We start from the raw sequence: 11,823 nt of genomic DNA, 5'->3' as shown, positions 1-11,823 counted from the left end.
CAGTGCAATACCGCGGCGTCTTATTAAGCACCGAGTGAGAAATAGAGAGAAAGAGCATCCTCTCTATTCTCCTCTTTTCATTCTTCTTCCGTTAAAATTATCCTCCTTGAGATACACCCCAAAAAATCCACCTTAAAGGTAAAAAGGAACAAGTCCATAGAGTTAGATCCCCTTAAAAGAATCTCAGAAACTCAGAAATAATCCGCAATCTATGTCTTAAAACACGCGCCCATTGAAAGTAATCTCGGCAACATCCATATGTTCCTAAAGATAACTTGAGTATTAGATACTTCCGTGAAAGGACAAGTTCATAGCCTTACATCCCGTTAAAAGGATCTGAAAAACTCAGAAATAATCCGCAATCCAAGCCCTAAAAGACGCGGCTTTTAAAAAGTAATCTGAATCTCCGCTCTGGCCGTACTTCCCTAAAAGTAAACGGAAAAACATGAAAAGTTCCTTTTCACGTTCCCCTCGTACTCCGAACACGCGAGTCCCGGTTTTCCCGGAAAACAATGGCGCACGTGTCCGTGCACGTACCTACCGGAGGTATACCGTTATGTCACAGCACGTATATAATACGCAGTTTAACGTTATTAACACCTATCCGCGGCGGACTCATGAATCAAAAGAGGATCTGCCCATAAGGGCGGCCGCGGTCTCGGCGGTTACGCCTCGGATTTTTCACACGCAACGGCCTTAAAACCACCGAGTCGGAGGAGGAGGCGGCGGGTCTAAAAATAGTCCTCACGGGGCGCCCCGCCGCGCCGCTAGTTCGCGCAGCGGCCGAGGGGAAGCGCCAGGGGCGCGCGCTACGCGGCGGCGAGAGGCACGCGGCGCGGCAGTCCGCGTTCGTCTCGCACCCGGTGCGCGTCTCTCTCCCGCTGCGTCCCGCTGCCTGCGCGCGTGCGCGCGCCCCCCCGAGAGGGCCTGTACCGTCGACCGTCCAGTTCCGGTGATCGCGAGGCCAAGGGTGCCCGTCGGAGTGTTCCGCCGTCCCGAGGATGCCCGGTGAATATAGATAGAGATATAGGAGAGAGAGAGAGAGCGCGGATTTCGGCCATCTTGGCCGCCGCGGACGCCGTGCCACTCGTCGCGAGCCAATCACGCGGCCTCCCGCTTTCGGCCGCGGGACGCCCTTCTACCCCACCGACGCAACTCGTGCCTCTTGGACCTCTCTTAAGGTAAACTACTGCGGCCTCTCTTTCTCACTTTACTCCCCGGGGCGAGGATCGACGACCCTCGCCTCCGAGCTCTGTGATGTAACTCGATGAAAGGGAAACACGACCCGCGAATCCGGCGCGGATTGGACGCTGCGCGGATTTATCTCCTCGGAGGAATTGCTGGGATTATCGGACCGGGAATTTACCGCGCAGTAGCGAGCGCAGTGGAAATGGCCGGCTGGAATGCCTAGCTGGGAAGGTAGTGGAAGGGAAGCTCGATGGTCGAACGTGTAGTCGAGGTGCTCCGGGGCTGGAATCGATGCTAATGAGTTTCGCCTGTCCACTGGCGTGCCGTCGCTTCCGCCAAGGAGTCATATTATATAGAGAGGTTCGCGCTACTCCGCCTCGCAGGTGGTAGGCGGTCATGAGGGTTACTCACGCTTCTAGGTATTACTGCTATTCGAGGGTCAATGGAATGGACGGGTATTACTTCGCAGCGCGAGTTTGGATCGGTGAGGAAATCCGCGAGCCGAACACGTGGCGCGTGACGGATCGCGACGCCATCTTGCCGTTTTCGGGAGGGAACGAGGAAAGGATACTCGGAATGATCTAGCCTGACCTGTGGAACCTATGAAAGTGATAACTTCGGTATGGTGTCATATTTTCTTTTATTTAGTTTTGCTCATTTTAACGTCGGTGGAAGTGATTAGGTAGATCGGTTCTTCTGAGTTAAGGTCGTACCTAACCTAACTTAGGGAGTTATTAGGGAGAGGTTGGGTGGAAGATCGACAGGATTTGGAAAAACAGTGGTTTCGATCAGAGGACATTTCTCGCTTAGTGGTTTAGCACCAGTCTAGAGACAAAGCATCGGACTTTCTAGGGAGAAATGTGAGACGGCGAGATACCGCGATGGAAGGGCCCTTTTGAGTACCCCCTAAATAGTGAATGATATCGAGCAGCTGACGGCGATAAGTCCTGTTTTCTTCCCGTTTCCGTATTTGAGGTAACATCGCCAGTAGATTTGCCGCGCTATAAGTACGGCGAGGAAACGAGGGTCGTGTAGGAATTCACAGCGGTGTCAGTGGAAAATAACTTACTGATCAGACGGAAGGGAAAGTTGTTTCGAATTTAATGTTAGGGAAACCCGCGGGTAAATCGGGTGAAATGTTCTGCGAGGCTGATTTTATTTGATGAAGGATAGTTTTAATCATCTCGGGTATGTCCGACAGAAATTTATGCAATGAAAATCATATTTAATGTCGATTTACAATATGCGATGAGCGCAAATCGTAGCGGAACGTCTCGCGAGGCCGATTTCGTTCATTAAAGGATATTTTTAGTAATATTTCTAATTATCTTGACTACATCCCATAGCACTTGTGCAATGAAAATCATATTCAATGTCGATTAACAATAAGTGATTCGCGCAAATTAGGACAAAATGCCTCGCGAGGCTAATTTCATTTAATAAAGGATGTTTGTAATAATTTTTTTATGCAATGACAATCCTATTTAATGTCGATTAACAATAAGTGATGCGCGCAAATCGCGAGGCCGACGTTGTTCAGTAAAGGATATTTCCAATAACATTTTTTAATAATCCCGGCTATATCCCACATCATTTATGCATTGGAATGTTCTGTCTTTGATGTCGACTAAGTTATACTCCTGGTGACTCGTGTTTAAGCAGCTATAACTGGCTGATTATTGGATGGTTATGGGGAGCGAAGTAATTTCGGAGCTAAAATCAATAAAGCGAGCGTTTCCACGGCGAAGGGTCCGGTTTATTGACACCGAACAAGCGATATCTTATGCGATTAAGATTCTAGGCGACGATAATCGGCCGGTAGCGTGCACTTCTGCAGCGACTTGGCCTCGCTTAACCTTTTCAGGCACGGAATTGTAGAAAAAATAAAAAGGCCCACGTTGCACGGAAATTTTATTTCTCTTTAAATCGAAGAAAATTGCTTTATTTATATTAATAAAAGAATAACGTCATAAAAACATAAGAAATGATAATAATTCAATTAGGTTTGTTGTCATAGGGTGGGACTCAAACAGTCCCACCGTGCCACGTGGGCTCATGAATGGTACTTATTAAAACACATCCTTTTCCCAAGGCACGGGGGCACTTTGCATACAGTACAAGACCACGACGTGCGAACTTCATTTTTTTAATTTAAAAATTTTTTTTTTATTGTACCACAAAGCGCACATCGTCTACAAGTAGAACGTTTCGGTTGGTGTTCCGAATCTCGTCTTCTTATTTCTAATGAAATGCGAGGTTTGGATTTGCTTGTTTGTATCGATTAGATTTAGTTGGTGCGCTTTTACTTATGCAACAGCTAATTAACCTGTACCGATAGATGTCGAACCTTGCTAACACAAGCGAAGGCATTTATAAGATTTGTTGACGATATTGCCGCCTACTTTACGTAAGTGGGACTAAAAATAAACCCGCGTCCTCGTGGCAATTGCAAAATTTCGAGGTGGGTCAAAGGATGTCCCACCGTGCATATTGACGCGTTAAAATGGTGGGTCACTTTTATTACCACCGTGCCTTCAAAGAGTTGAGTGATATTTTGAGCGACTTGGGCTTACCTAGTGACATTTTGACTGGGGGAAATCCTAGGGAAATGCGAGCGCCAGCCGCTGTGTGTGTTTACACTGCGGCATGTCCGGATCGGATAAGTGATACTTTATGGGATTCGGATTTAAAGAGCCGTAATTGGGTGGCTGGAAGGAACCGGTCGACAGCCGAGCAGTAGTTTCTCCCGCAATGATCGGACGGGAATGCGCCCGGGACGGAGCGCTCTTTACCGGGAGAAATAAAGGACCGGTCTCTATTTTAGCCTTTGTTTCCCTGCCGGGACACCCCGGAATGAGTTCCGGAATTTATGGGCCCCCGGGGAATTTATTTGCCGGGAATAAAAATAGCCGGGACGCCGTTGCCGTTTTCGTTTCGCCGTGACGACACCGACGGGGGTGACGCTCCGGTCGACGTTTCCTATCGACTTATCGAGGCGCATTAATGATTTAGAGGCTATGGAACTTTCCGTGTCAATGTTTCCGTGGCTTGGTCTGTGGAATCGCAGATGAGGGGCCAGGGCCGATCCAAGGCTCGATTTGTTTCTAACCGTGTACACGCGGAAACGTATTTTGGTGGGACGATACGATTCTCTTTTTTTTTTCATCTTCTTTTTTTCTTCCATCGATTATAACTATGGAATAGACATGCTATGTCGTCGAGGAAATGTTTCGTCGGCGTGAGAATATTCCTCGGTTAATAATTTTTTTCGGCGGTTACGTCGAGCGAGCTCGTAGAGCGTACCGGATTTAAGGTTTTCATTTAACCGAAATATTTTATCCATCGATTAAAATATTTTCGGTTGTCAATGAAACGGCTTAATGGAAAAGAATTTAGTTCTGGTCATTGAAACGAAACGTCTTCTGAAACGAACCAAATGCAGGCGATAAAATGAATTTATTCTATGAATGACACTTTCTTTTTTTTTTGAGTGTACTTTTTCCTTGTGTTCTGGTGATTCGTTTAGGCATGCCGATCGACATTTTTTAACATCCATTGGTAACATATCACATGAACGTATCTTCCCACATCGTATCACAAGATTGAACCACGACGTTGCAAAATCACAGTCAATTAGTTCATAATAAATGTATTCCGATTCACATTAAATACACCCAATCAGTTGTTTTACTATCATACAATATGTTATTTCATTCTATTATGCTCTGCAGGTGTATGTAGATAACAAAACGAGAGAAGAAGCACACCCCCTCTGTTGACTCTCTACTTTTCGCTGCCTTCGCAAAAGTATAAAAAAAAAAATTTAGTCCGTTTCGCCCATATCCCAATTTCTCAAAATCCTCCCTGAGGGAAAAAAAAAAAGAAAAAGTATCCATTAAACCGAAAACATTATTTCTTAGAGCGGTACCGAAGAAATATCTCGTTGATCTAAGGAATAACGCATTTGACGCAAACAAATACAAATTGTCATGATTCCGTAGATAGGTTGCTCGTTCCAGTTTATTCCGGTGAAATAAATTATTCCTTCAATTGAAATGGATAGTTCTTCGGTAACGTTCAATAAAATACCAATGGGGATTCCTTTTTCCCCGACGTAGGAGGTCGTCTCTGCCTCAAGGGAAGGATTTTCTCCTAGTTAAGTTTAGTCCTAGACGCTATTGGTAGTACGTATCTAGCGGCGCTGCTGGCGGCTTCTCGCGAGTGGGTTTATTATTAGAGGCCGAAAGTGCCGGCGAGCGTAAAACCCGCGGAAATTTCGTCGGAAAGGTACGAAAATAACGAGAGGAGTGGTTCGCGCACGCGGAGGATGCTCGCGGCCAGATATAGAACGCGTTCGGCCGGTTTTGCTCGCTTTGTTTTGTCCTCTTCCTCCTCGGGGTCGATCCTGTTTTCTGGACCGATCGCGGGAGGGCTGATGCGCCGCACAAAGGGCGCCCCCCATTGTTGCGACGCTCGTTATTTGTGCCCGACTTTAACCCTTTTAGTGCCGGGCGAAAAAGAGGTGCTTATGCGAAGATAACCGGCCGAATTTTACGATTTTACTAGGATTTGGAAAAAGGCACATAAAAACCGAACGAAAAGCAATATTTACATAATTCAAAAAGCAGGGTATTAAGGACAAAATAGAGAATAAAACGGTGACGCTAATTTTTCTATATTCATTGAAAATTACATAAACAACAAAGGTATAAGTGATGAAAAAAAAAAAGAAAAATTGAGTTCTCTGTTTCAAAACGTAATTGCCCATAGGAAAAGTCATCTTTTTATCATAAATTTATATAGACCGTTTATTGCAAAGTATATACTTTAAATTTCCAATATATTTTTTAACAAAATAAGTGATATTGCACTAGAAACATAGAAAATAACTCCAAGGCACATGGGAGGCGCCGGACGAATTATCTCATCCGAAACAAGTAATTGTTATAGGTTATAAGTTGTTATAGGTGTTGTTGTATTGTTATTTTAATTCTCTCGTAATGAAAATAGACTATTTATAACGTATTATAAATTTATTTTGAGATAGAGATCTCTCGCAAAGCGAATAGTAAAGCGCTACAAGGTGCGGGCCGATATATCGGCCTCCGGCACTAAAAGGGTTAAGGGAGCTCCGAAAAGAGCGCGGGATTTCGGGCGCTTAGATTAACTTTATGTCTTTTTTTTTTCCTTATTTTTCCTGCTCGGGGAAAGTATGGCTGGGGGGACGGAAATAAACGACGGGATGGGACATTTTCTCCCCCTTACGTGCAATTGCGGTAAGGTCAGGGTCCTTGCGACGGACTTGAAAGCGAAACGCCGGGAGGGAGGGGAAAATTATAAGGAAATCGAACCGGGCACAGCTGACGAGCTGTTCGATGATACCGGGACGTAAATCGATCCAGCTTGTCAACCTCGCTTTAAGTATGTCGAGACTTAAATCGGCGAGCTTAAATCGCCGCTCTATATCACCGCGACTCTTCGATTTTTCTTTTTTTTTTCTTCCTTTTCTTTCTTTTTTTCTTTTTTTTTCTTTCTTGTACTTCTCGCGTAAGACCGGCCGGGGTATGGCCGCGTAACTTTTGCGCACATGGTACGCGACTTCTTTATGTCCCGCGGGAAAAAGTTTGGGGCTTAAGTCGTATCTTTTCCCCGTGTACATTTTAAGGCGGCCCCGGGGATTGTAAAGTACCCTGAATTACTACTCCCGCGTAACTCGGATTTATGTGGGACATCTCGCCCAGGGCACGTGCCGATGGGAATCGATAACCATTCTCTGACTTATCTCCGGAAACCGGCAGTATTTCCTGAATTATGTTGCAGGTGCTCTGCATTATTTTTTTATTTTTTTTATTTTTTTATATATATATACACGCGACGCTCCCGTGCGACTCGGCGAGTAGAAGGTAAAAAATGGAACCGGCAGTATTTTATGAATTTCTTGCAGGTACTCTGCGTAACATAATTTTTTTTTTTTTATATACACGCGACGCTCCCGTGCGACTCGGCGAGTAGATAGTAAAAAATGGACGCGTGGCCGTCGCTTTGGAAGTGAAACGTCACTTTTATTTATTATTTTTCTTTTTTTTTTCTGTTCCTTCGTTTCTTACTATGTCCCTCTCAATGCCAATAATTAAACCGAGAGAATAACGCCCTGACATTAACGCAAGACGTTTACGCAAATTGCCGCAATGCTGACACACGAAGGTGAATGTGAAATGGTAGTGAACTGTAAAAAGGATATTAAATTGAGTGTTTCACTTTTCGTTGCGCCCCCGTTTCTTAACGTACGAGCTTACGCCACCTTGACGTAAGAAGTCTCATTGGAAAGAATAAATATTTTGTTATTAACGTCGACCATATTATGTGTCATGTATTTCGATGTACTGGTACTTAAATACAGCGCTATAGTACGAGCCGATTACAATTGAAGTCCGTTATAGTAAAAACAGAAAAAAAGTAAAAATAAGAGAAAAAAAAATCGAAAAATTCCACTTAAGCTTCTAATTACATGTGCGCTAAAAGACGTTAACCTTGCGAATGCACATATCGTGCATATGTGGAATCCGCCGTATATTGAAACCGTAAAATTCTATAGAATTTATCAATACAAGCGTCAAATTAATTGTTCCTTAAAATATGTCCCGTGTTTACATGTGTGTTAAAAAACGTTCACAACCTAGCCGATACTGTATATCGTCCATCTGCGGCACTCTTCACAGTGGAAACGTAATTAACTAGTTTTCTACGATTTTCTACTGTAAACCACTTTGTTTACGTAATATACGTGAAGAGCCTCGAAAAAATGGGGAATTACCTAACTCTGCTTGAATGGTACCGAGCATGGTGTAATGCCATGTACGCGATTCCCTAAAACCGGAAACCGATGACCTCCTATCGGATGGCCGTTCCTCCCGATTTTTTTTTTCCTGATCGCGTCCCTAGCGCGTCCCGACGCACTTTATAATCGTCTTTGGCGGTTTTCTCAACCATCGAGGAGGAGGCGGCCGTTCGGTCGAGTTCAACATCCCGCTAATAGTTCAGGTTTCCTCGTCGTCGGGGACGGCGGCCCGGGGACGCGAAACGATCGTGCGTGTCGATAAGTCGGCCGGCGATTGATCGATAGATTCGTGTCGGGGGCCCCTTCGCTCCCTCTCTCTCTCTCCCCCTGGAGTGCCTCGTTAGCGCGGTTCTCTCCTCCGGCTATTTCGCGGATGCTGTGTGCCCCAACCTCTTCTTCGATCGGAGCGAGTCGCGCTTTGTGGACGGGGCCTTAGGGCTGATTACGTAACGACCGCCACCGTGCGTTACCTGGGCACGAGGTGGTCGCACCGTGCGTGACTTCCGGCATCGATGGTGGTCGCTTACGAGGGCTTTATTGGAAATGAAATTAATTCGTTTTCGTGAAATTCGGGATCCTATTTTCGGGAGGCAACAAACTCAATGACACTTTTCCTTACTGTTGGGTGAAGTCCCTAGAGGTCTAGGGATATGTGTTCGTGTCGGACATAATGCACTTCAACGTCGAGAAAATAGTCCTCATTGTTGCACGATGGGTTTGGGCGACAAGAAAGATGACCTTAAATTCTCATAGAAGATTTAATCCTTATCACTCCAAGAATATTAGAAGAGTAGAAGAAGTTGGCAGTATTACTGCCGGTTGGAGTGATAAGGGGTAAACGTCGAGAAAATTGAAGTTGATATTGGATGAAGGGCCTAAACGTCAAGATAACCGACTTCAATAGTGCATGGAGTGGGATGTGTTGGTGTCGGTGCATGATGCGCTTTAAACGCCAAGAAAATAAACATCGTCGTTGGATGATATTTCTTAACGTTGAAAAAATCGACGTCATTGTTGCACGAAGTGCTTAATTGAAAAGGAAGAAGCCATGAAAATTTCGTGGGCTGTTCAAACGTAACTAAAATTTATTTTGCTATTGTATGAGGGGCCTAAACGTCAAGGAAACTGATTTCGTTGTTGCGTAAAACGCCTAAGCGTAAAAAAAAAAAAACGTGTTCTTACCCTTAGATGAAATGTATGAACGCGAAGAAGAACGTTGCCGTTGTAGCATAAAGTATCGAGGTACCGAGAAAATTGACCTTACGATAGCACGAAGAGTCTAAATGCCAAGAAAGATGCCTCCATAATTTCAAGAAGTGGTTGGAAATAAAGAAAAGTGCCGCCACAACTGGATGGAGTACCTAAACGAAGGAACAACTGCCCTCGCTGTCGTAAGAGGTGCCTAAATTTTGAGAGGATTGCCCTCGCAATTGCGGGCCAATTGCGGGCGTAAGCCTGAATAAATTGCGAGCTCGGTTAATGTCGTTTACCGGGGGATCGTTCTGCACGACTCGAGGGATCAGCTGATCCGTCTTGACCGAGTCCGAAGGTCTCGGCTTTCGAATTTGGCGCCTTCCCGGGGGTACGCGCATCGAAGGCGCAGCTGCAACTGCACTTTCGCCTTATCGTCGCGATTCGGCGCAGAGCCGCCTTTCGGCTTAGCGCCTCGTTCGCCGAACGAGATAACCTCACTTTCGGATGGCGCCACGTGACTCACGCCGGCGCCCAATCGCGTTCGAGTGGTGTCGCGACAGTGGATCCCAATTCGCGTCTCGCCTGATTCAAATAGCCCTTGTTTAGCCTAAATTGACCTCGAAAAATAGCTACGGAGGACGCGATCACACGGTCGCGGCCCTTTCAAATATCGGATTTTCCATCCACCCGGGAAAAGTCGCATGGATCTTTCCGAGGAGCCATTCGCTCCGTAATCGGCGAAAACAATGTCCTTTAAGAACCGATTGCCTTTGATTTCATATGATGAACAACAATGCGGTTCGGTAACGAGTGACAGTCCGCCTTGAAATTGTGACAATGTTTTAGTGATTTACAGCGGTCTCCACGCGATTTCGAGGGTTAATATCCATGAGTGAATGCCCAGTCGGATCTTTCCGTCTGATTCGCCGGCCGAGATCATGCCGGTTCTGATCACTCGATTAATGTGATCTGTGTTCTTTGGAAAATTGAATTTTTAGCCCCCCTCAGAGCCGTATAGATCATTTTATCCGACTCGCCGACAGAGATCATGGCTTTCCCGGTAACCCGGTCGATGACTCGTCACGCCGTTTGGAAAATCGAATTTTTAGCCCCCCGCAAAGTCGCATATATATCATTTTAGCCCCCCCCCCCCCCAGAGTCGCATATATCATTTTATCAGACTTCCCGGTGAAGATCATGGCTTTCTTGGTCATCCGATCGATGACTCGTCACGCCGTTTGGAAAATCGAATTTTTAGCCCCCCGCAAAGTCGCATATATTATTTTATCCGACTTCCCGGTGGAGCTCATACCGGTTCCGGTCACTCGGTCGACGACTCTTCCCACCGTTTGGAAACTCGGAATTTTATCACCCCCCCGCAAAGTCGCATACATATCATTTTATCCCACTCCCCGGTGGAGCTCGTGCCGGTTCCGGTCACCCGGTCGGCTCTTCCCACCGTTTTTAATTCGGATTTTTAGCCCCCCGCAGAGTCGCATATATCATTTTATCCGACTTCCCGGTGGAGCTCATACCGGTTCCGGTCACTCGGTCGACGACTCTTCCCACCGTTTGGAAACTCAGATTTTTAGCCCCCCCGTAAAGTCGCATACATCATTTTATCCAACTCCTCGGTGGAGCTCATACCGGTCCCGGTCACTCGATCGACGACTCGTCCCACCGTATGGAAAATCGAATCTTAAGTCCCCCCCGCAAAGTCGCACAGATCTTTTCATCCGACTCGCCGGCAGAGATCGTGCCGGTCCCGGTCACCCGGTCTGCCGAGAAATTAATGTCAATTTCCACCGATGACTCGCCGCCCCCGTGAACGGCGGTATTCGCCGACGGTGACATCCTGACGGGCCGGTGACGTCACTGGACGCCATTCCCATCACTTAGGCGAAGTCACGGGATCAATTCACGAGATGAACGCCGGACCTCGAGTGGGGTCTCTCCTTCTCTCTCCCTCCCGCCGCCGCGCCGCTACTCGGACTCTCTCGCTCCCGATCTTTCTCCCGTCTCGTGGCATTCCTCCCGCGTGCACGTGCATTTAGGTTAGGTCGGTGTGGGCCGCGCGCACGCGTGTCGTCGCGACGGCCGATTGGCTCGGTCGAGTGGTCGCCGGCCGAGGCAATGCTCGAAATTGCCCTGGCCGATGGCCAGACTCTTGCAGGGCCAAAGAAATGGCCCCCCTGCTCGATTCTTTGTCAACTTTTCTCCCTTAATTTCACTTCTTACCGCCTTTAAGGAAAGCGTACTGATTAAGGCGACACGATAGGTCGATCGTTCGCGATGTCAAGTTTTCTCCCTTAACTTCACTTCTTATCGTCATTAAGGAAAGCGTATCGATTAAGGCGACGCGAAAGGTCGATCGTTCGCGATGTCAAGCTTTTTCCCTTAACATTACTTATTACCGCCTTTGAGGAAAGCGTGCCCATTAAGGCGACACGAAAGGTCGATTGTTCGCGATGTCAAGTTTTCTCCCTTAACTTCACTTCTTACCGCCTTTAAGGAAAGTGTACCAATTAAGGCGACACGAAAGGTCGATCGTTCGCGATGTCAAGTTTCTCCCTTAACTTCACTTCTTCCCGCCTTTGAGGAAA

At 46.5% G+C, this 11,823-nt stretch overlaps 1 protein-coding gene across 8 annotated transcripts in view; it reads left to right on the top strand.

Moving 5' to 3' along the window:
- Nucleotides 1-856: 856 nt before the first annotated feature.
- The window catches only part of LOC105702311 (histone deacetylase 4), a 69,560-nt gene continuing 58,593 nt past the window's right edge, over nt 857-11,823 (top strand). For all 8 annotated transcript variants that reach the window (XM_012429794.2, XM_023435069.1, XM_023435068.1 and 5 more), the window contains exon 1: nt 857-1,181. The gene's annotated coding sequence lies outside the window, so the exon portion shown is untranslated. The remainder of the gene's footprint in view (nt 1,182-11,823) is intronic.

Source organism: Orussus abietinus, unplaced genomic scaffold, assembly GCF_000612105.2.
Source record: "Orussus abietinus isolate OABI.00-Male unplaced genomic scaffold, Oabi_2.0 scaffold108, whole genome shotgun sequence".
NCBI lineage: Eukaryota > Metazoa > Arthropoda > Insecta > Hymenoptera > Orussidae > Orussus > Orussus abietinus.
This window is presented reverse-complemented; position numbering and strand designations above follow the sequence as displayed.